The sequence below is a fragment of the Pseudonaja textilis genome, chromosome 2 (assembly GCF_049901715.1).
Source record: "Pseudonaja textilis isolate UNSWEBS1 chromosome 2, rPseTex1.2, whole genome shotgun sequence".
In the NCBI taxonomy this organism is placed as follows: Eukaryota; Metazoa; Chordata; class Lepidosauria; order Squamata; family Elapidae; genus Pseudonaja; species Pseudonaja textilis.
In genome coordinates this window covers 33,330,945-33,352,596 of record NC_141991.1, presented here as the reverse complement: position 1 = coordinate 33,352,596, position 21,652 = coordinate 33,330,945, and the positions used below count along the sequence as shown (strand labels likewise).

The window sequence follows — 21,652 nt, the reverse complement described above, 5'->3', positions numbered from 1 at the left end:
GCAGAGTGCAGGCAACAGCTGAGGCTTCTCCCCAGCGGAACACCTTCCAGGACAGAAGCTTAGCACCTCTGTACCTTCCCCGCAGATCGATTTTGCCTACAGCAGATCGGGCAGTTGATAAGCTGCTTCTTTTGAATATACCACGAGGTGGCTGCCATTTTAAATCCAGCCGTGTGGTGAGTCTGTGTATGTACTGTGAGAGGCCCCCTTACTAGGTTTCCCTTTCTGGGGACCTGGGGAAAGACCCCTCTACCCCCAATTCTTCTGGGGGGGGGCGTAGAAGGATAATTTGACTGTTGGCACATTCTAACAGCAATAATTTTCAGCAGCTCAACTGGGGGCAATAGGCGCTAACGCCTGGACAATTACCAGTTGCAGGCCATGTTTTCCATTAACCAGGGAATCAGTCTGAGGGGGTGTTCTGCAGTTTAATTGGAATTATTTCTTTACATTTGACATTAATTCAAATTGGAAGATTTTACTTTTAGATTAGGAGCAATTGAAGGAGTCTTAAATACTCCCAAATGATCTATATTATAATTCTAATATTCAAAAAGAAAAGAATAAAAATAAATAAATAACAAAAAAGATATAATAAACAAAAAGGAGGACTGACCATTAACAAGGATCCCCTTCCCCTTAAGGGAGCAGGCTCCTAGGTGTGCCAACCACCATACCTCGTAGCCTCATTAACAATTTGAGTCATAAACAAGATCTGAAATGGCAAGCAACAGTTCTAGAGCCAGAGCAGCATCCAAGGCCCGGGACAGGCCACGGAGCCCAAAAAGCCTTCTAAGGCAGCCGAAAAGGATGCACATAGATGCCATCAGGCCTTAGAAAAACAAGTTCAAAAAGGTACCAAGGAAAAGGGGCAGACCGCAACTTCCTCTTAACATGGCTCAGCCCTCCACCCTCGCCCCTGGATTTGTGTAAATAGACAGATTCCTCAAGAAGTTCCATCCACTGAGATCGCCTCTAGGAGGGCCCCGGAGGCAATGTTTACACCCATTGCTTCTGGCCTTCGCCAGGAAGGGATACTTCCAGAGGAAATCCCGGCCAACGTGAGGGCGTGGATGGAGTTGGCAATTCAAAGGGGCATAACAGGCGTCCAACAAGTGGTTCGGGCCAGAAGACCATCCAAAGCTGCGGACTGCGGATCCCTCTCTGAGTGGTCCATAGGCATATTGAACAGCATTTCACTCAGGTACCCCTCAAGCGGGGCTCCCCATTCCCCCAGATATGCCATCACTGGGCCCAAATGACCTGGGAGACAAATTTGACCCAATTGAATAAATGGAAGAAGGGTCAATTCACACCATAGACCAGAGCTTGTCAGAGGTGGACCCACTGGAGAGGGGGATGTCATACGACAAGGGCCTCATTCCCGACCAACCTGTATTTACGGGTCTATTCCGCCCACAGTTTTTCAAATCCTTTTTGTTCAAGGCTAAGAACACTGCACGGCTTGACAAAACAACCCCCCTCCCAACCATCTGAGATTACAGGGGAGTCAGAGGATCTAATATTCTCCCAACTGGTCGCTGAAGCAGATGTAATCCCTCTTCCTCATATGTTTTCTGACCCAGTGCAGAAACAATGGGAAGCTTCAACCTCATACCCTGCCCCAACGGGATATGACAAAAGATTTTATAATCTCGCTCCTGAATTTTCCAACTCCCTCAACACTCCAGAAGTGGATGAGCCGATAATTGCCCTGGCATCCTCTTCAACCATTCCAAGTGAGGCAGAAGAGGCCCTCAAGCCTGAGGAGAAAAGGGCAGAACTAGCTCTCCATAGGGCACACGTCTCGGACACATGGGCCATTAGAGTAGCAACAGCCGCATCATTCTTTACTAGATCATCCATTAGATGGCTTTGTCACCTGAGAGAGGTTATTCCAGCGCCTAACACAAGGGCACATCAAGACGTTGCAAAGTTAATTGCTGCTACAGAATTTTCTGCGGATGCTACTTTTAATGCTGTAAAATTCATAAGGGCCATTGCTTCTCAGATCTCTGCTTTAGCTCAGGCATTGGCAGGCCGACACAAAACATAAGTGGCGGCTGGCCTCAGCTCCTATTTCGGGGGACAAATTATTTGGCAGTGCTCTTGACCCCCTCTTAATTGAAACTAGGAGCAAGAAAAAGATCCTCCCCTCTCTTTTTCGAAAGTCAGAACCCAGAACTTCCCAACCTTTTGGAAGAGGTCCCTTTTGTACCTTTTATCGGGGACCTTATTATCTGAGATATCAAAGACCATCAGAATATAGACAATATTCAGAGAGATCCGAGTTTGGGGACCCGAAACAGGCGAGGAGGCCCAAACAAGAGGCAGTTTCGGGGGTCAGAAGCCAGGCCTTTTCACTGGTCCAAATAGGGGCCACCAGGACGTTCCCATTGGCGGCCGTCTAAGATTATTTGCTGATCAGTGAGACTCCTGTACCTTTGATGTATGGGTCAGTGACACTATCAGGTTCAGTTTGGCCCTGGAGTTTCACTCCAACCCCCCCCCCCACACCAATTTTTTTATGAAATGCCCACTTTCCGGGGATCCAGGGAAACGATCCCTTATGCAAACGGCTATAACACACTTACTAGAGATAAGCCATTCAACCTGTCCCACCAAACAACAAGATCAGGGCTTTTATTCCCATCCCTTTGTGGTGCCAAAAAGTTCGGGGGGGGGGGTGGAGGGCAATTTTGGACCTTAAACGCCTGAACCAATTCCTAGTTTACTGAAAATTTAAAATGACCACTCTATAATCTATTTTGCTCGGTATCAGTCGGGATGACATGCTTACGTCCATAGATCTTATGGAGGCATATTTGCACATACCGATCAGGCCCTTCCCACACTAAATTTCTCAGGTTCTGTTTCAACAACATACATTATGAATACATTGCCCTCCCTTTTGACCTAGCATCTGCACCCAGGACTTGGCTGCCCTGGCTGCATCCCTCAGGGACAGGCCTATTGACCTTATTGACCTTTTTGCCTCCCCCCTCAATGCCCAACTACCACAGTTCATTTCACAATATCCTTCTCAAGGGGCAGAGGACGTCAATGCCCTCAGCTGTCGCTGGCCTCCCGGACTGCTATATGCGTTCCCACCCCTTCCTGTGATCTCCAGACTGATACAGAAGCTTCTGGAGGAGAGGGCAGAATAGTTATTAGTGGCCCCTTACTGGCCACACCGCACATTGTTCTCAGACCTAAGGGACTTGTCAACGGAGCCACCATGGAGGATCCCCTCATTAGACATCTTGCTGTCTCAGGGCTCAGTTCTGCACCCGGACCTTAGCTGTATGGAAATTGAGTGGTAACTTTTGAGAGGTGAACAAATTTCCAATCAGGTCATTGACACCATACAGGCAGCTAGACATCCTTAGACGAACCATATCTATGATGCCACCTGGGGCATTTTCTGCCCTTGGTGTAGGCATTTTCAGATTGATCCCACTTCTCCTTTGGTACCACAACTATTGGATTTTTTGCAGGAGGGCCTGAACAGAGGCCTATCGCCAAATAACCTGTGGAGACAAGTGGCAGCCCTGGCTTCGGTTATATCTTGGGGGGACCTCAACTCCATTTCCCATCATCCATGCATTCATAGTTTTTTCCATGGGGCCAGGAACTTGCGACCCCCAGGGGTACACTGTTACCCGACTTGGGATCTCAACAAGGTGTTAATGGCACTTAGTACGGGTCTTTCGAACCACTAAGGTCCGTGCACGACCCTTCATTTTCTAACCTATAAGGTTGTTTTCTTAATCGCAATTACATCGGCATGGAGAATCTCCAAACTGGCAGCCTCATCTGTGCGTAATGATCTCTATATTTTCCATTTGGACAGAGTTGTCCTCAGACCTGATCCAATCTTTACTCTAAAAATCAATTCGGCATTCCACAGGGCACAAGAGCTTGTGCTTCCAATTTTTTGTTTATGCCCAACTCACAGACTCGAACACCAATGGCACTGTTTGAACGTAAGAAGGCCTCTATGCATATGCATAGATCGCACAGCGCCTTCAAGGAAAACAGTGGCCCTCTTCGTGTCCTTTCAACCAAACACTCTGGGGCACAAGGTTTCTTCTTCTACCATAGGCAGATGGTTTAGGGCCACAATTGCAAAGTCATATGAGTCCCACTCGATTCCAGTGCCCCAAGGCATTACTGCTCACTCCACCAGGAGTGCAGCAGCTTCAGCAGCATGGGCCACACAGGCCACTATAGAGGAGATTGGTTGAACGGCAACCTAGGCTTCACCTTCCCCATTCATTAGGAATTATAAAATTGATGTATTTGCAACTGCTGAAGCTTCATTTGGTAGGAGGGTCTTGCAACAAGTTCACATGGACTCGAAGAGGACTTCAACCCAGACAGAGTCCTTCCCTTAGGACAGTTCCAAGCTTAGGACAGTTCCAAGCAGTTCCAAGCTTTGGTATGTCCCACTACTGGATGCTCTGAATAGCTCTTGAAAGAAAGGACGTTGGTATTTACCTGATAGGCTCGTTCTCTGTGAGCTGTGAAGAATATCCAGCCCCACCCTTTTTTCTGTCTGGTGGGGGTCTGTTCCGGCCAAAGGTCTTAGATAGGTTGAAGCATAGAGGGTATCAGCTTCTCGGCTTCGCAAAAACTGGGGACGCTAAAGAGGAGTCCCGTGGAGGAGGAGGAGCATCTTCAGAAATTAAGCCCAGCCTAACTAGGAAGAGACTGAAGCACCTCCCACTACTGGATGCTCTTCACAGCTCACAGAGAATGGGCGTATCAGGTAAGTACCAACGCCCTTTCTCTATATCTGCCCTCATAGCTGGCCACCAAAATTGTCGTTTTGCAAGGTGTAATGTCTTTAAAAATCCATAGTGCCCTGCCTGTTTAACGTCGTGACAGTGTTTTAATACTATTAATTTCAATGTGTTAGGCACATATATCTTGTTTCCCCACCATGCTATACCATCCCGCATATCGATTTGGCTTTGGTTATTTATCAACCACGGATCATCCGCCAATATCTTACCTAAATCAGTGGCCAGTATAGTAGTTCTTAATGAATCAACATGATCTATACATGATATGGGCGGTTGAAATATGTTCCATCCAGAAAGAATTTCCCCCCATTGCCGCCATGATTCGAGCTGCTTCCCAGCTGGAGCTCATTAACGAACGTAGCAAGCTTGTCATTGTGTCGGGCTTCACCCTGGGAAAGCGTCTGTTTAACAGAATTAAAATCCTAACATCCTTCAAAAACTTGTTTTAATTCCTGGACTCTCCCCCCCAAATAAAATATCATATAAAATTACTTGTTTGTTCAGGTTCTTTGTTGTAGGAAGTTCTAATTTCTAGTTATAATACTTGGTGTTGCATCCAAAGATCTGCTAAATTTATAGAACCAGAGTAGATTTTCAGGAAGTATTAGGAGCTGTTGTAGGAGACAATGAACAGATGGATCACAGTTGATTACACTTTGCATATCAGTCAAAGTATGGACCATTTTAATTGATATCATCTCAAAATCATCTCGTTTGCCTGAAAACACTATTTGAGCCGCAACTTAAAAATGTATATACGATGCTTATATTTATCAGGAGAAGTAAAAAAGCTTGTGGATACCTGACATTATAGGTCACTGGGTGGTCTGTATATAAGCAGTAGGCAACATAGTATTAATCATATATTTTGCAGTGCTCAGTGGAAAGAGTTTTGAAAATTTAAGTAAAACACATCTAATAGGCACCAGACCCATGATCTGTGCCAGATGACAACTTTTTTCACCATTGATTAATTAGACTTTTTTTTTAAAATGACTCGGTAAGTATTATATGAATCTCAATATTTTTGCTTTAGGGGCAGATTTAGCACACGGTAACTAATTGCCACACAAAAAACAGTGATATTTTCTCTCTTCACTGCATACAGTGCAATTTCAGCTACTAAATCCAAACTTGAGCTCTTGCAGTATTATAATATGATTAAAAGTAGCAAAGACACCAGATATCCTTCTGGAATACTTCCAAAAGTAGCACATGCTACTGTAGAAAGTTAGCACCCACCCCTCTCCTAGAAGAATGAAATATTCTAGGAAATATTAAAAAAGCAGAATATTATACTTCCCTGGATGGGAAAGGGAAATACATGCTCTTGGAAAGCAGCCCTCTCCTTTGTTAATTGCCCCAGAAAGGTTGGGCCAGCTTATCTACAAGACAAAAGACCTTCAGCTCCAGGGTGATAGATTATCCTCATTCAAAATCCAAACCAGGTAAAGCCATTAAGTCATAAAAAGAATTGCCCAAAGCCCCTTCATTGCATCACTCAGCAAGATTCAACCAAACCTGGGACTCAAGCCAACCTACAAAGTTACCCCTGCATGGCCCATGGGAGTCTGACAACCAATCAGGATACATTTCTTGCCACAGGAACAGGAAGCAAGTTCAAAGCCCAACAGAGGGTATAAATCTTTCTCCCTCTCTCACCCATGTGCTTATTTTTGCCCAGGACTTCAAACCATGTGGTCCTGTCCACCATTAAAACCATCCTGCCAAGCAGTCTCCATGTTTCCAGTTTCTTTCTTCCCACTTGGAACTGAACCCAGATGGACATTTCTACCATTGAATTGAAAGAAATCTGAACCACTTGTAAATAAAAAAATTGAAGTATCCAATGGTTTGCTACCCTGCTTTCCACAGCCTATCCCTATTGTGATCATAGTTTGCTTCAAAGCTGATATAGTTTATTAATTAAATAATCATGTTGCCTGAAAAGAAATTCTTCCTATGAACTGATCAGACATGTGAGACTGAAAAGTGCTGGAAGATTATGAGCATGCCCTTTCTCCAGGGAACATCTTCACTTCTCAGTGTTAAGACTATTGCAACACTGGGAACCCCAGTTTACTCAATCACTGGTTAGGATTAATCAGGGAGCTTTAAGGATAGGAATGTTGGAAGTGAGACTAAATACTTATGTTGCATGTGTTAAATCCATGTGTGATCCCATGTAGCACTAAGCAGACTAAACCTTGCTAAATGTAGGGAGATACCAAGCTTGTTCTAGGCAAACTTCAAGCTTTTTGTTGTAGGAGAAGGCAGGCGCCATCCCTTTGGTTCAAATTAGTGATCAAAAATAGCAACCACAATGCCTTTTCTGTTCATGTAGTAATTGCTCATTATAGGCTGCTTAGCAACTTGTAATTATTCCAATGTGACACTTAGCTGTTTTTATAGGTTTACTAATTGCATAATGCTTTGTATCCTAAGTAGTCATCCATGAAACAAAGGTGTCTTCCCATTTAAAAATGAAACCAAGCTTCACCAGAGGATTTTGCTAGCACATGACAAAGAAGAAATATGTTTATTCCCCCCTACTCTCTGTAGTTCACACATAGACATATGCAGGTGCTTCCTACAAAAATTTTGGTAGGCAAATGAGGATATAGGAGGGGTAGAAAATGGGTCCTATTCCTGTTTCTCTATTTAGGGGATGATCTGCTGGTAAGAAGCAAAGTTCTAACCAATTTTTTTTTTTAAAAAAAAAACGTAATTCAGATAGGGCTGATATAGCATTAAGTTTTATATAGTTTGTTTTGTGGGGTGTTAGAATGTAAGAATATCTAAAAATTCCTTGAGCTGACATGGCCATACTGAAGAAGAACAATTCCAAATCGAAGAAAGTATGATATCCCATTTAAGACTGCTATCTTTCCTAGGGTACATTTAATACCCAAGTTACCTTGATAAGTTAGATGTTATATGATCAGAAGCTAACATAGTTTCTAGTTCAAATTCTGGCTACTTTCAAACTCAAACTAACATTTCTGTTTCAGTTTCATGACCGAACCAGGAAGGGAAAAGCTAGGATAAGGGTGTGCAAACCTAAAACCTGATCAGTTTTAATCCCATAATGCAAAATGTTATCGTCTGAAAGGGTTTTTTTTGAAAGAAAAAACAGAAGTCACATAGGTGGGAAGAATTGGAAATGATTAAGCTCCAATAATTTTACACTGAAACTGCTAGATAGTTAAGAACATATTAACAATATAGTAAAACACAAAAAATACATTTATATATAGCTGAATTTGAAATAGACACTGAACTGTACAGTATGACAATTCGTTTGCAAGAGAAATTTCGTACATTTCACTATTGTTTTGATCACTTCCATAGAACTTCATAATTCTGGGCCAGGTGTATTATTTTTATTTATTTATTAAATTTATTGCCTCCCCCCGCCATCTTATCAGTAAAGAGAATAATTATTTACTGAAGAGCACCCTTCTCAGAATATTTAGAATATAAAAACAATTATAATATGTTAAGAACAGTTGTTTTCATTGTCAGTAACCTTAATGATCTTTTAACTTTATTCTGTAACCATAGCAAATATTTCTAATGTAGGAGGTTAATTAATTCAAATGTTTTTGCCTATTTCAGCATAAAGATGCTGGTAGTATATAGATTTTGGGGTGAAAGACCTCAGCTTCTAAACCAATGCATTTCTTTTTTAGAATGCATTAAAATCCCCTGCTTCTTTTGTTTTATAATCTTGCTCTTTAACACAACCTTTTTATTTTCCTGCTTGTCTCTTTCATTAAATTAGTGATAAGTTTTGGCTCAGTGATATACTAAACAATATGATCACCACATATCAAAAGGATATGAGTTTAGGGCTATCCGCAACTTTGTTCCCTTCTCTTTGTTTTAGCTGGCAGTAGACTGGGGACACTCTGCAGGAGTCCTTATGGGAAGCATATCTTCCATGATTTCATGTACCCTGTCTTGTTGATGGATAATGTGCTGGTAAAAGCAGATTAAAAGGCAAAGAAAAGATATTAAAAGATGACATAGCATACAGAATGGCACAGATGGGGCTAGGAATACTTTGCCCTCTCCTCCCTGATTGGTTAAAAAATATCGTTGTAATGTTGTTTGTGGATTAGATAATCTCAGGTGACGTTTCAGAAATCTAACTACCTGGTCTCTCATTGTATTCTATGAAATGATCCATTTCATATATGTAAACACATTGTAGTTAAATTGTTATTTTGCTTAATTGCACAAGGTGAAGAGCATCATATTTCAAATTCAAATATTCAGATTCATAGTGGCAATATGTGAAGAGTATTCATGCATAGTATTTCATACTAATTCATACTTTATTTAAGGGTTCCAATTGATTGAATTCTTTTCCTGATTTAATTTAGAATTAACTTGGTTTATATCTGAGTATTTTATGTTTAGAAGGTTTGATGGATTGCATATCAGATTATTAGTTTTCTCTAAATACTTCTGCCACATTTCTTCCTTGAAAATGTTTGGAATATATTGTAAATATTTCATCATGTTTGTTCCATTCCATGACACAAAACTAGAAAAATGTCTGAGGCATATAGCAAATGTGGGGTGGTACTATGAGTATTTTACCACAAGTACAATATTTGTGGTTTCACACATCTTAAGCCACATCCACACAGATGATTTGTTTTGCTCTCGCCCTTCCCAGAGCAAGAAGATATGACATATATTTTGCTGTCCCGCAATCTGGATTTTCAGTGCATCCAGAATGGGTATTTGCTGACTACTTGCTCTACAACTTTAATATGTGATTGTGACATTGTAAAGACCATAATAGATGGTTTCCTAAGCTCAACCAACCTGTGAAAATTCTCCATGCATAATGCTTTGGTTACTTTATGCACTTCACATTTTGTTTTCTTTTTATTTACCTTTTGTACGTATAAATTAAGTGTTTAATCTCTTTGTTGCCATGTAGGATAAATCTAATATACATTGAAGGAATGGGTCTTTTGTAAGTTACTTGAAGAACATGCTATGAGAAAAATGATTCCTGGGTGGTGGCCGACGAGAAGAAAATTAATGGCCATGCAGGATGCAGAAATAGAAGAGCCAGATTGCTTTCAATTATTTAATTAGATTCCCAACTCAAACAACATGACTCTTGATGGCATACATTTCACAAAACGTAAACAATAAAACTGTTTCAATCAATCAAACAATAAATATATATTTACAGTATATTTCAATTAAAACATCACTTCTAGAACCAAACTCCTAAAGCAGTGTTTCTCAGCCTTGACATGTGCGGACAGAATTGCTATTGCTGAATGATGTGGTCAAATGACATCTCACTTTATGTCTGCTTCACTTAACAGTAGAAATTCCAGTCCATTGTTAAGCAAAGACTATCCTTAAATATAAATATACCTGTTAATAAACAGGTAAATGAGTGAAAGGCATTGGATTAATGTTAGCATACAGGTATTTTTGTTATTTCAGGCTGATCTCATCAAGCTTATTTCAACAAACTAATTAGGATTGAAACTGATTAATAATGGAAAAGGTGACTATTAGAAAATCCCAAGTATTAGATTTGGAAGTTTAGCAGCACATTTCATAAGAAGATAGTGACAAACTATTTTCTTCTTACTGCCAAGAAAACTACTTGAAGTCTATGAAGTCTAGAATTGAAATGCAACTATCTATCTATCTATCTATCTATCTATCTATCTATCTATCTATCTATCTATGGCATTCAGCTTTGTTCGGGTATTTTCCCACGTCATTGTAGTTGTACTTTTAAAGTTGTAACAGCGTTTGGCAGAATCTCATCTGCCATCATCAGGCTTCTGGTTGTGTCCGTCTGTGAGTCAGGCTGGGAGATGGGGCCTGACTCACAGACGGACACTACCAGAAGCCTGATAATGGCAGTTGAGATTCTGCGAAACGCGTTGCTACAACCTTAAAAGCACAACTACAATAACGTGGGAAAATACCCAACAAAGCTGAATGCCATACCTGTAAGTACCAGCGAAAACTTAAGAAAACACACACACACACACACACACACACACACACACACACACAATATATTGTGTGTGTGTGTGTGTGTGTGTATATATATATATATATATATATATAAAATAGAGTAAATAGGTGAGGTCTACTGAATTAATACTATGTATTGCCCATGTTTATTTCAAAATAAGTAGGTAGATTCTTGATCTTAATTAAGAATACAGTGAGGGCCTCAATATTTTCTTCCCTTTTACAGTTTAGCCTGTCCCTCCCCCCAAAAGACAGTGTCACACCTCATGTACAATTTTGGATTTGTCAAAATCTTGTTTTCAAAATAATTTGAGCTGGCTCTCTTTCACCATAATGACAAAAATTATTTCGGGTGGTCAAGGTTGAATGCTGAGTTTAAAAATTGATTAGCTTTCTCAATATTCGTTCATAGGGTTTTGTCCTTTTTTCTTCTTCTGTTTCTTTCCTTTTCTCCCTCCTTTATTTCTTTAATAAAATATGTTTTCATTATATATTTGTATATACACAAATGCTCACACTATATACAAGTTCTCCTGATCTAAAATGGGCCTGCAGATGTTGATTTTGGAATAAAAAGTTGAAGGGAGAGTGTACACAATGTAATTGATGAAGACATTAATATAGATTATTGAAAGTTTGATAAATGTTTTTCATGTTATCCAAAATACTGAAATTTGTGGAATTTAAATGAGATCTGCAATGGTTTGGGGAGGGGGCTGTTTTTGTAACTGAATATTTAACTAATACTTACTGGATTTGCTTATCAATTGCCCTATCAAAATTTGCATATTACTCTTACTTCTCGCTAAAAGCATATTATGCTTCATTTGCTAGAATATATGAGTAATAGTGAAGAATTGATATGTGTGATTTACTACATGTCAGTTTGATTTACCTCACTTACCAATCATAGGTCAACATAGAAAAAATGTGTGTACCACCATTAATCTTTTGTATAGATATTATTAATCATGTGTAGTTTTTAATATGCAAGGCATTTCTACTACTATTGCTAAAATAATTTTAATCCAACTTATTATTATTCTCATTATTAGATAGGAATTTATCAACAGAAAATATGATCTATCCTGGGCTATAATTTGGGTAGCTTCTTTTTCTATTTTCAAATATGTTTACCAGCAAAGTTAGCGATCTTACATTGTTGCTGAAATTCCTATTGGTTTCATAAGTGACTTCCTATATGGCATTGGAAAGAAAGGACAAGCCATATCCATTTATCTTGATTATTCGGATTGATGCAGAGTCATCAGTGTAGTTTATGAGTGTTTCCTGCAACAGATTTAAGGATTGCATTTTATAAAAGTACATGAATCTGTTGGTTGAACTTGTATATGTCCTAAGTAACAAACATATTTGTTTTAAAGTTCTGGTAATTTGTAGGCAGCAGCTCTGTACTGAAACTGTTAATTAATAATTCAGCCCTTCTTTTTTCTCACAAAATAAATGAATATTCTTTCTTGAGACAGATATTTTGATAGTTTTATTTCCCAAGTAGCAAAAGTGTGTATCTGTATATGCTGGAAGGAGAATTATTCTTCTGCCAGAAGCAGACGTTCCAATTTTGGGCCTATTCCATTGGCAAAATCCCCATTTTAGTTTTATGCCAGTTCATGAAGGATGGGATCAGGCCTTTATTTGAAGCTGAAAGCACTTGATGTGGAAACAGGAAATGCACATTGCTAACCTAGAAATATGTATGACTATTTTCAGTCATAAATTAGTTTCCCCTCCTCCTAAACAATGATGCCATTGTACTCATCATATCCGATGAGTTCTTGAAATGTTATAGTAAGTCTATCTTCAAAACATTATAAGAGAATAATCAGCTGCTTTAGAAGGTCCCCATCTGGAGTATAGAGTTCTTTTACTGAAAGATGTTTTGCCTTTCTGAGATAGCTCTCACATTTCATCATCTGTTGTGCAGAGATGAAGTGCATATGAAAAGTCAGTGACTCTGAATCCATCTGTTGTTATTATTTTCCACTGATAATTGGCTTGAACAATGAAATGTCTGTGTCTGTAGCCTTTGAAACTATATACTCTGTTTATTTTCTGGAGGTCCTACTCTTCTCCCTCAAAACTCTGGATCTTTTTATGTGCTTTATTTCTTAACAACTATATAGTCAGTTGAGCTTTCCTGGAAATGGTATTTTGAACATTTGGGTCTTCCGACAGATATCTCACCACACACCTAAAGAGAGTCCAGTGGAAAGGAGCCTTACAGCAGAAGAGATGGGCAAATCCAAAATTTAGTATGATTTGCTTCATTTATCTTATTCAAATATTAATTTTCATTCCAACATCTATTAGCCCTAGAATTGGAAACCACCTGTAATTGTATAATATGTTCAATTGCATTGTGTTTGGTGTGATATAGAACATTAATATTGGATTTCGCTAACAGCTCTTCCATTAGCTCCCCTCTCCCTCCCCACCCTTCCCCTCCCTCTCTCTCTCTCAAACACACACACCACCAGCTAGAACTGCCAAAACAGTCATTAGAACCTCCATAGGGATTAAAAAAAAGCTTGTACATACTGATAGGCTGATTACATTTTGTTCTGTATTTTATTTGCATCCTGATTAGATCTCTTACCTGCAATCTTATTTTAAAGGTCAGTTTAGTGCAAAAATAGTAAACAGTAGAGTTGTTCCTGGAATCTTCTTAATAAGGGGTTTAAATATGGTTTGTTATATATTATTTTCCTAAGTTATCAAGGAAATAAATTCCAGCTTCTGAATGGAAGAACAGTTTTAAATATTGCTGGGCCCAAATAATATTTCCAAATTCTCTACCACATCTGTGGTCAGTGAATCTGGAAGGAAGATTTCCTCCAATATCTTCCAAGACATGCAGAAATTCTCTGATAATATCAAGGGCAAGATTCTCCCTTTGGGATATTTACAGTATTCCTATTGGGAAATTTTTTTAAATGTCGGGTTCCTTAATATACAAAGAAAGACAGAATATTTGTGCATAAACAGTTCCGGCTCCCAATACTTCACAGAACTTCTATCCATGAAATAGCCTTTAAAATAAACATTAAGATGTATCTGTATAAGAGCCACTAAAATATACAATGAGAGAAAATCCCACTTCCTGATAGCGCTGATGATATTACCTACTTTGGATAATGAACTGTCTGCAAGAAAATAACCAAGTGAAAAGAGCACCAAGGCCCCTCATCTGTATAAAAGCACCCACATTTTGGGGGGTTCAGTGGAACTTCCATTGATCTCTAGCCTTTTACATGAAAACAAGTTTCCTTTTATTCAGTGATTCTTTTACAGATAATAGTTAATACATGACTTAGCTTAAAACTAAAAACATGTCCAGACTGTTAAAATTTGTCCTTATTGAAATATACTGTCACAGGAAAATTGTGGGCTAAGTGAGCAGCTGATACTGTTGGATTTTCTCTGTTCTCCTTCTGTAGCCTTTTTGCTCATCGTCCCCATCATGATCTCTCAACTAGAACAGGTTAGGAGATAATGCAGAGTGATGGAGCAGAGTGTGGGAATTGTGGCAGATGCTATTCCTTCAGGGAGATAAATAGTTTGATACAACCCTTGTGTTTTGTCGTCCTAAAAATGTAACAAGAAGATCAAAAGAACATGTTCCTGAAAAAAAAATGTCATTGTCATCCCCATGTTGCCTGTTCAGATTGATTAACTTGGATTTGTTTCAGCATATAATCAGTCCTATACCTTATCGTTGATATTGTTGATATTATTACCTACAGTTTTAAAATTGTACATCAGCAGACTCTTTGCAGCTTATAAGAAAACCTCCAGAGTAAAGGGGAAAAAACATTGATTTAAACCACAATCCTAATGTACTTCCTCTAACACACTGTGCTTATAGGTAGATTTCCGGGTTTGAAGAACACACACTAGTGTGCATTTTTAACTATTGACACAGAGGTGGCTCTGCAGTCCTGCCTCGGCAAGGGGTTGAACTATAAGACTTCCAGTGTAGAATCTACCATAATGTAAACACCGGCCATACAAAATAAAGAATAACAGAGTTGGAAGAGACCTTGGAAGTCTTATAGTTCAACCCCTTGCCGAGGCAGGAAACCCTATACCATTCCAAATAGCTGTCCAATCTCTTCTACAGAGTCTCCAGTGATGGAGCAATCACAGCTTCTGGAAGCAAGCCATGTCACTGATTAATTGTTCTCACATAATCTTGCACAATTTTAATAAGTATGAGTGTTTTGCTGTGACACTCCTCACAGTTTTCTCTTGGTTTTTGGTGGTGCTTGTCTTCAAAGCTGGTGAATGGTTTTATAGCAAAGAGCTCACCATCGGGTTGGGTCAGCAGCTGCACCACCAGTTCCCCCTGGCTGGCTGTCACAGTGTGATTGGATTTCCTTCACACTTATAGTACTTCTGTTCTGTAATTCATCTTCATCTGACAATATGACTAACAAATACTTAATAAGGATGGTGAAGAATTGTTTCTAGAGCACTTCAGAAGGGGGATGTATTTTCCTGAGCTTCTGGAAGGTCATTTTCAAGAAGACTGGTGTGTCTTCTGTCCTGGGCTGTTCCAGGCATGGAACTCAAGACTGCTTCAGTCATCTTTTGAAATATGCCATTAAAACAAAACAAAACCCTATAGTGATTTTTTTTTCTTTCCCTCTGTTTGGAAAGTATATAGCTACAATGATTTTTTTAAAAAAATTGCCAATCTTTCAAAATTGTATCATTCTTATACATTGAACCTATTGATCAATGTTCATTAATTTTGCTTTATATATAGATGATGCTTAATTGCTTTGGAAATACACGTATAACATTATCCTATCAAAATTAAGCAGGTTTGAAGTTTTTGTATCAACAAGACAGCTAATGTGTGCTTACCATTTGATTTCTTTTTGCTATTAATTCGCATTGAACATGACAGAATTTATTCCATAGAACTGAAGAGTTAGGGAAGAAATGCCCAATGTATAAAACTATATAGCAAAGGGATAAAAGTCATAGTCAACAGTATTCACATAACTTAGACTTAGGTATTACCTTTTCTTACCTGAATCCTTTATTTGGTTTACTATTTCTTGCTTCTCTTCTTCACTTTGCATAAGGTTGCTTCACCTGGAAGGGGATAAATAGCATAATGGATATGTATATATGTAGAATCAATAAAATTAAACTTTGGCTGGATTTTGCCCATACTGTTTCAGAGCAAGTCACAAAGATTCTGAGTCATATGTTTGTTTTTAAGTATCACATTTTCTTCCACCTCCTTTTCCACCAAGTAGAACAGCTTAATAGAAAGTAATGGAGTTTTAAAATATATTATATATATATATAAAATGGATGCCTTTCTGGAACATTTTATGCAATAAAAATAATTTTAAAAGAACACAGCTTGAGCATTAAAATTATTATTTGCTGATTTTGAAACAGCTACCAAAGAAAAAATAGGATTTTTTTTCCCCTCCACATATTTCAGGGTGTAAGTTGCAAAGTCCATTTTTGGAAATAAACAGTATAGTTGTCAACACATTTGCTTGGAAAAAAAAGTTTTGAGAATATCACAGGAATCTACTTTTAAAGTAAGCTTGCTTAGCAGATCAAAACCTATAATTCTGATGAATTTGGGGTTTAATTAGAGAAAGTATTTCTACCTACAGGTTCTTTTCTGCATGTCTGTGTCTCTTTGTCTTCTACTGCTTTGAAAAGTGTGTGGGTGAGGAAATATTTTCTTTTGAAGGCAACTCTCAATTTAGTACTTACTATTATTCCTATTTATTAGTTGCTGTTCTATAGGAAAGGATAGTGTGTAGCTGTGTGATCTTTCAGCCACCATCTCTATTAAACAAGCTGTGCAGCTTGTGAGAGATCAGGACAGGTAGAATGCACAGCAGGCGTCTGATTTGAGCCAGTTACTCATTTGCTGAGTGTTTGTGTTTATGCAAAGGGGCCTCTTCCTGCATATTTAATCTAGAGTAAGGCAGTGGCTTTTGTTGTGCTTAGACCACATACCTTCACTTCTTCCTTACACTGCAGCCAATGTTGAAGCGGAGAAAGTCTGGATAGTTAGATGTGTGCCTGTGGTGTTTCAAGATTCTCAACTTTTCTCACTTGGTTGGGAATTACTGCTGCAGTTCAAAGCTTCGTCATTAATGGGTAAGTGTATACTGTGAAATGCCACTTCTTGTCCACTTCTTAACTGACTGCTCAGCATTATTTCTTAATCTGAGTTTTAAAAGAGCCTTAGTTTTAAAGAGTTAGTTGTAGCCATTGAGATTGCAGACTTAGCTTTTCTGTGTTAGGGTCTGTTCTTCCCTTGCACAGAAGAATAGCAAAAGCATAATATGGCTTTTTTGGAAACTGTTAAAGAACATATTTAGCTTGCTTTTTTTTCCTGATATGCAAGTTGTTTAGATGATTTTTTTTGTTTCCTGAAAATTTTAAAATAGTATACAACATAAGTTCTCGTTCTCTCTCTCTCTCTCTCTCTCTCCCTCTCTCCCTCCCTCCCTCCCTCCCCCCCTCTCCCCCGCACACTTCTGTGTGGGAAATTACAGAAGGAATCTCATTTTTATATCCTCAGCTAGGGTCCTCAATTTTTAGTAGGTTTTTTTTTTATGTGCAGTTTGTAATGTTTGCTGATATTAATAGCACACTCGAGAAGTTAACTCTGATGCAAGCAGTAACAGGGCTACAGCGTAGGAAACCTGTTTATACAGGGGACAACGGGGTGGAGGAAGATGACATCGCTGTTGCTTCTTCATAAGGGGCAAAATTGCAGAATGGCATGCTACTTTTAACTATTTACAATTTAAAGATCACTTGCTGTTGCTTTTAATCAAGACAAAATTGCTGCAGCATGATACTTTACCAATTGTGCGACAAGTCCATTTCTAACAGAATCTGGTTCAGAAAAAATGAAAAAGGAACGGGGAGAAAATCTATGACTGAAATGTCTCAGAGGAAACATGCCATAATATTCATGTTATCTGGAAGCTTCCCTTTAAAACTCCAATTTCAAAGGAAGATTATGCGTTCCTGGTGTTGTTTTTAATGAGAAAATGAAAAATAGCTAATCTTTAGCGCCTTGAATGGCAATATATTCTAGATTTGGTGAACATAGAGATACTAGTCTTTGGATCAGAAATAGGTGTTTAGGTTACCAATTAACTATTTCCTTCATCTGAGTGACTCTTCTCAAACAGAAGAGTGTGCTGTTCTACCACATGTTGCAAGTATAAGGATCTGAATAAAATTGCATCAGTGTTATTAAAATGTGTAAAGACTTGCTGGGTTTTTTTTTTTTTTTGAGTGCAGAATAACACAAACTCAGGAACATTTTATTAACAATAAGATGCCTAAGTTTTTTTTTTAACAGCAACATTGTAAATAGCTTATCTAATTGTAAATGTATTACTTTTATAGTCTCTTTATGAGGAAAATGCACCTCAGTCAAAGCGCCTTATGTGATTAGCGCTATTGTATTCTTAAATTTTGATTGATAGAGATAATAGTTTTCACTTAAAAATACAGACAGGTACTTTAACTTTCCATGACAATAGCTATTTGCATTTCTTTTATCTTTTTGTTTAACATTTGTGGGGGTTGGGACAGATTTGATTATTAACTCTTATTGCACACTGTGGTAAATGCTAAAACAAAGCTTTTGTTACAATTTCAAAGGTACAAGAGCAAATATTGTTTTTATTGCTTTGGTGTTTAAAGGCAGTAAAGGGATACCTCAGAGATAGTTTCACATGACCACAGCCAAGGTTATTGCTTTGCGGGAAGGTAAGAGAATAATCTTCCAATTCTGGGGAAAAAAATATCTAGGCTTCTACATTATGGGTAGCCTGGAAGCAAAAGCAAATTTGCCAGAAAGACAAGAATACTAGAAAGTTCTTCCCTGTGTAATGTCCCTTTTCCTCCTTAACATCAAGAGTGAAACTGTTAAATTCACTTGAATTTAAAACTGGCTGAAAGGGAGGATGGTACAGATTTGTGCAGTAAAATAATCATGCTATGGCTTATTGGTAGAACAATAAAATGTGTATTGTGTCAAAACCTGAGAGCAAACTAGAATTTTTAATATAAGAAAAGAATATATTGGATATGTCAGCAAATGTATTTATTATATCAGATATCACATACACTGTAAAGCTGAAACCTAAAAGCTTATATGACTTAAATTGAATTTTTACAGAGTAAATTAGAAGTCTTTCCCCCCCTCTTTCTTTAAAACTTGCTTTAATTTTAATGGAATGGTTAATAGAATAATTCTAATACAATTGCAATGGGGTTGAAGATGGTATTAATGATTAGATAGTACAAGAGAAGGAAATGTTGAGGAAGATTTGTTACTTGATTTCCTAAGAACTGCCAGATAGGTGTTCTGCATATCTCTTGATTGCATCGTTGATAACTTTTAGAGAATATATTGTGGTCTTCCAGACTTCCACCAGGGTGAGCTCTGATGTATTATATTAAATCATAGAAAATAAAAACTCTGCTGAGAAAAATACCTTTTAAGGGTAATTCAGTGTGGTTGCACTATAAACAAGATTTATATTTAAGATTTCTTTTAGCTGTTGTTATTTCTCAAGTAAGAAGACTTAATCCTGCTCTGAAAATTATCACTTCAGATTTGCACAAGAACAATGTAACGTACTCATGTTTACTTGGAAGTAAGACAAAGTGTGACATATGGGATTTGCCTCTCATTAAAATCTTCAGGATTACAGTTTAAATTTGGATACAATCTGAAATAGATTGCTAAGAAATGAGTACAATTAAATATAAAACAGTACTGATGTCACTGAATACACTATTATTGTACTCTATATGAAATAATTAAAAAAATTAAAAATATACTTTTATTATTTTAATACCATTGTTTTCTTCAATGTAAGCATTCAGTACTGTCACATTCACAAAATTACAAAAAGAAGGGAGCAGGTCATTTCATTTTATCATTGACTTAAATGAGAGAAGAATATGATATAATTGGGTAAACTCTTCAGCATTGTAATAATTTTTCATGCAGGTTACTCTACTTAAACATGGTTCTTTTGAATTTATTCAGGAGAATCCCATTTTATTATTCTATCTTTCATTTACATTTTATCCTTTCAGTATACATTGTGCTTTTATAAACTTTATGTTCCTTTACATAATGTTGCTTTCAAATAATTTTAGCATATTTTAGCCATTTAAATAACAATAGGTACATCTTGACGTAATACAGTTGGATGTTTTTAATCATCTAGATTAATTTTATTAAGAAGGGATGCTGATTTTTTTTTGTCCCAGTAGCTTTTGAAACAATTGATGAAGGTATCCTTCTGAATTGATTGCTGGGATTAGGCTTTAGGGACATTGTAATAATATGATGGTTACAATTTTTGTTGTTCAGTCTTGTCTAGAGTTTTAACACCATGACCATTGGCTTTGATTTCTTATTTTCCATTGGTCCCTTTGGTTATTTTATATTGAAAACTGTTTAAAAAAGTTCTCTAAAGCTTCTTTATGAAGAACCATGAAATAGTGGTTGCTATTTGACCCTAATCCCCTCCACCCGTAAGTCCAAGGAAACTATTACTGTAATACCTTTTCATGTTGCCTCAGTAGCGGGTTGTTTTCCAGGACGTAATGGTGCTTTTGCAAGTTAAGTTGAATTTTCCAGTTTCTGAGTAAGTTTGATTTGGCAAAGTTACCCATATCTAAATCATATCATAGATTATCATATATAGATTGCTACAGTATATAGGACCTTCCTTGTAAGAATATATGGAAGCTACAAACATTTCAAAACGCAGCCAATATTAAGTGGTGCCCAATATAAAGATTGTACTAACAATTATTTTCTGTGCTCACGTCAAGAAGTTTGCCTTAAGTTTTAATGTACAGAGCTGAATGATTTGAAAGTCTACTTTTTACTGCTTTAAGAAATTGTCCAATTATTAAAGTATGTCTAATTTGAGCAAAGCCTACTCTTCTCCCATCCCTACATTACAGTGGCTTCACTTTCCAGAATACCCAAAGGTCCTTCTGTAGTGCTCTGTGGATGGTCATCTATCTCTACTCTGTTTGATATTGGAATGAAGAGCTAAGCCACATCATGTTAATTGGCTTATTAGCTTAATCTAGTAAATAACTGGTTTGTTTGTTTGTTGTATTTATATACCACCAGATTCAACAGAAACAACTCTAGGTGGTTTACTATATCAAAACATAAAAGACCAATAAAAACTTAAGCAGTCATAAATTGTTCAGTAACCATTCATTGCTTGAAGCATCTCTGATATTTTCCAGAAGACCAGCAACGAGGGTGTAAATTCATTCTCAAGGAAGAGCATGTATGTAGCAGAATGTGGGCTAGAAATTAGAAGAACGTGATATCTAGTCACACCTTAGGCATGAAGCCAATTGAAACCTTGGAAATTCTCTTTGCTCACTGCAGGAAGAAGAAAGCAATGGCAGATTATGAAATCTTGTCAAGCAATGATTTGTCCAGAGAGTCACAAGGAGTCAACAGCAAATGATGATTACACTAATAAATGGGTAAATATATATTCCCTGTATATATCTCCATAACCCATTTATTAGTGTAATCATTATTTGCTGATTGGTTGAGCCCGCACAACACATTAAGGCATAAATCATATTTAACAATTACAACAGTAAAGTTTGCTAACTTACAAGGAGGAGATGGCAGCCAATATTAGAAATTTTTCTGAGTTCCTAAAATGGAGACCGGATTATCAGGAGATGTACATGTTTAATATAGGTCAATGAATATATTTATTCCT

General features: G+C 37.7%; 1 protein-coding gene across 25 annotated transcripts in view; it reads left to right on the top strand.

Moving 5' to 3' along the window:
- The window catches only part of FOXP1 (forkhead box P1), a 639,457-nt gene that overhangs the window by 250,851 nt on the left and 366,954 nt on the right, over window positions 1-21,652 (top strand). The window contains exon 1 of one of the 25 annotated variants that reach the window (XM_087923660.1): window positions 16,806-17,000. The exons of 21 other annotated variants lie outside the window; for them this stretch is intronic. The gene's annotated coding sequence lies outside the window, so the exon portion shown is untranslated. Of the gene's footprint in view, window positions 1-16,805; window positions 17,001-21,652 lie in introns of those variants that run through there. 3 more of the 25 variants (XM_087923664.1, XM_087923670.1, XM_026722302.2) reach the window with 3 other exon arrangements.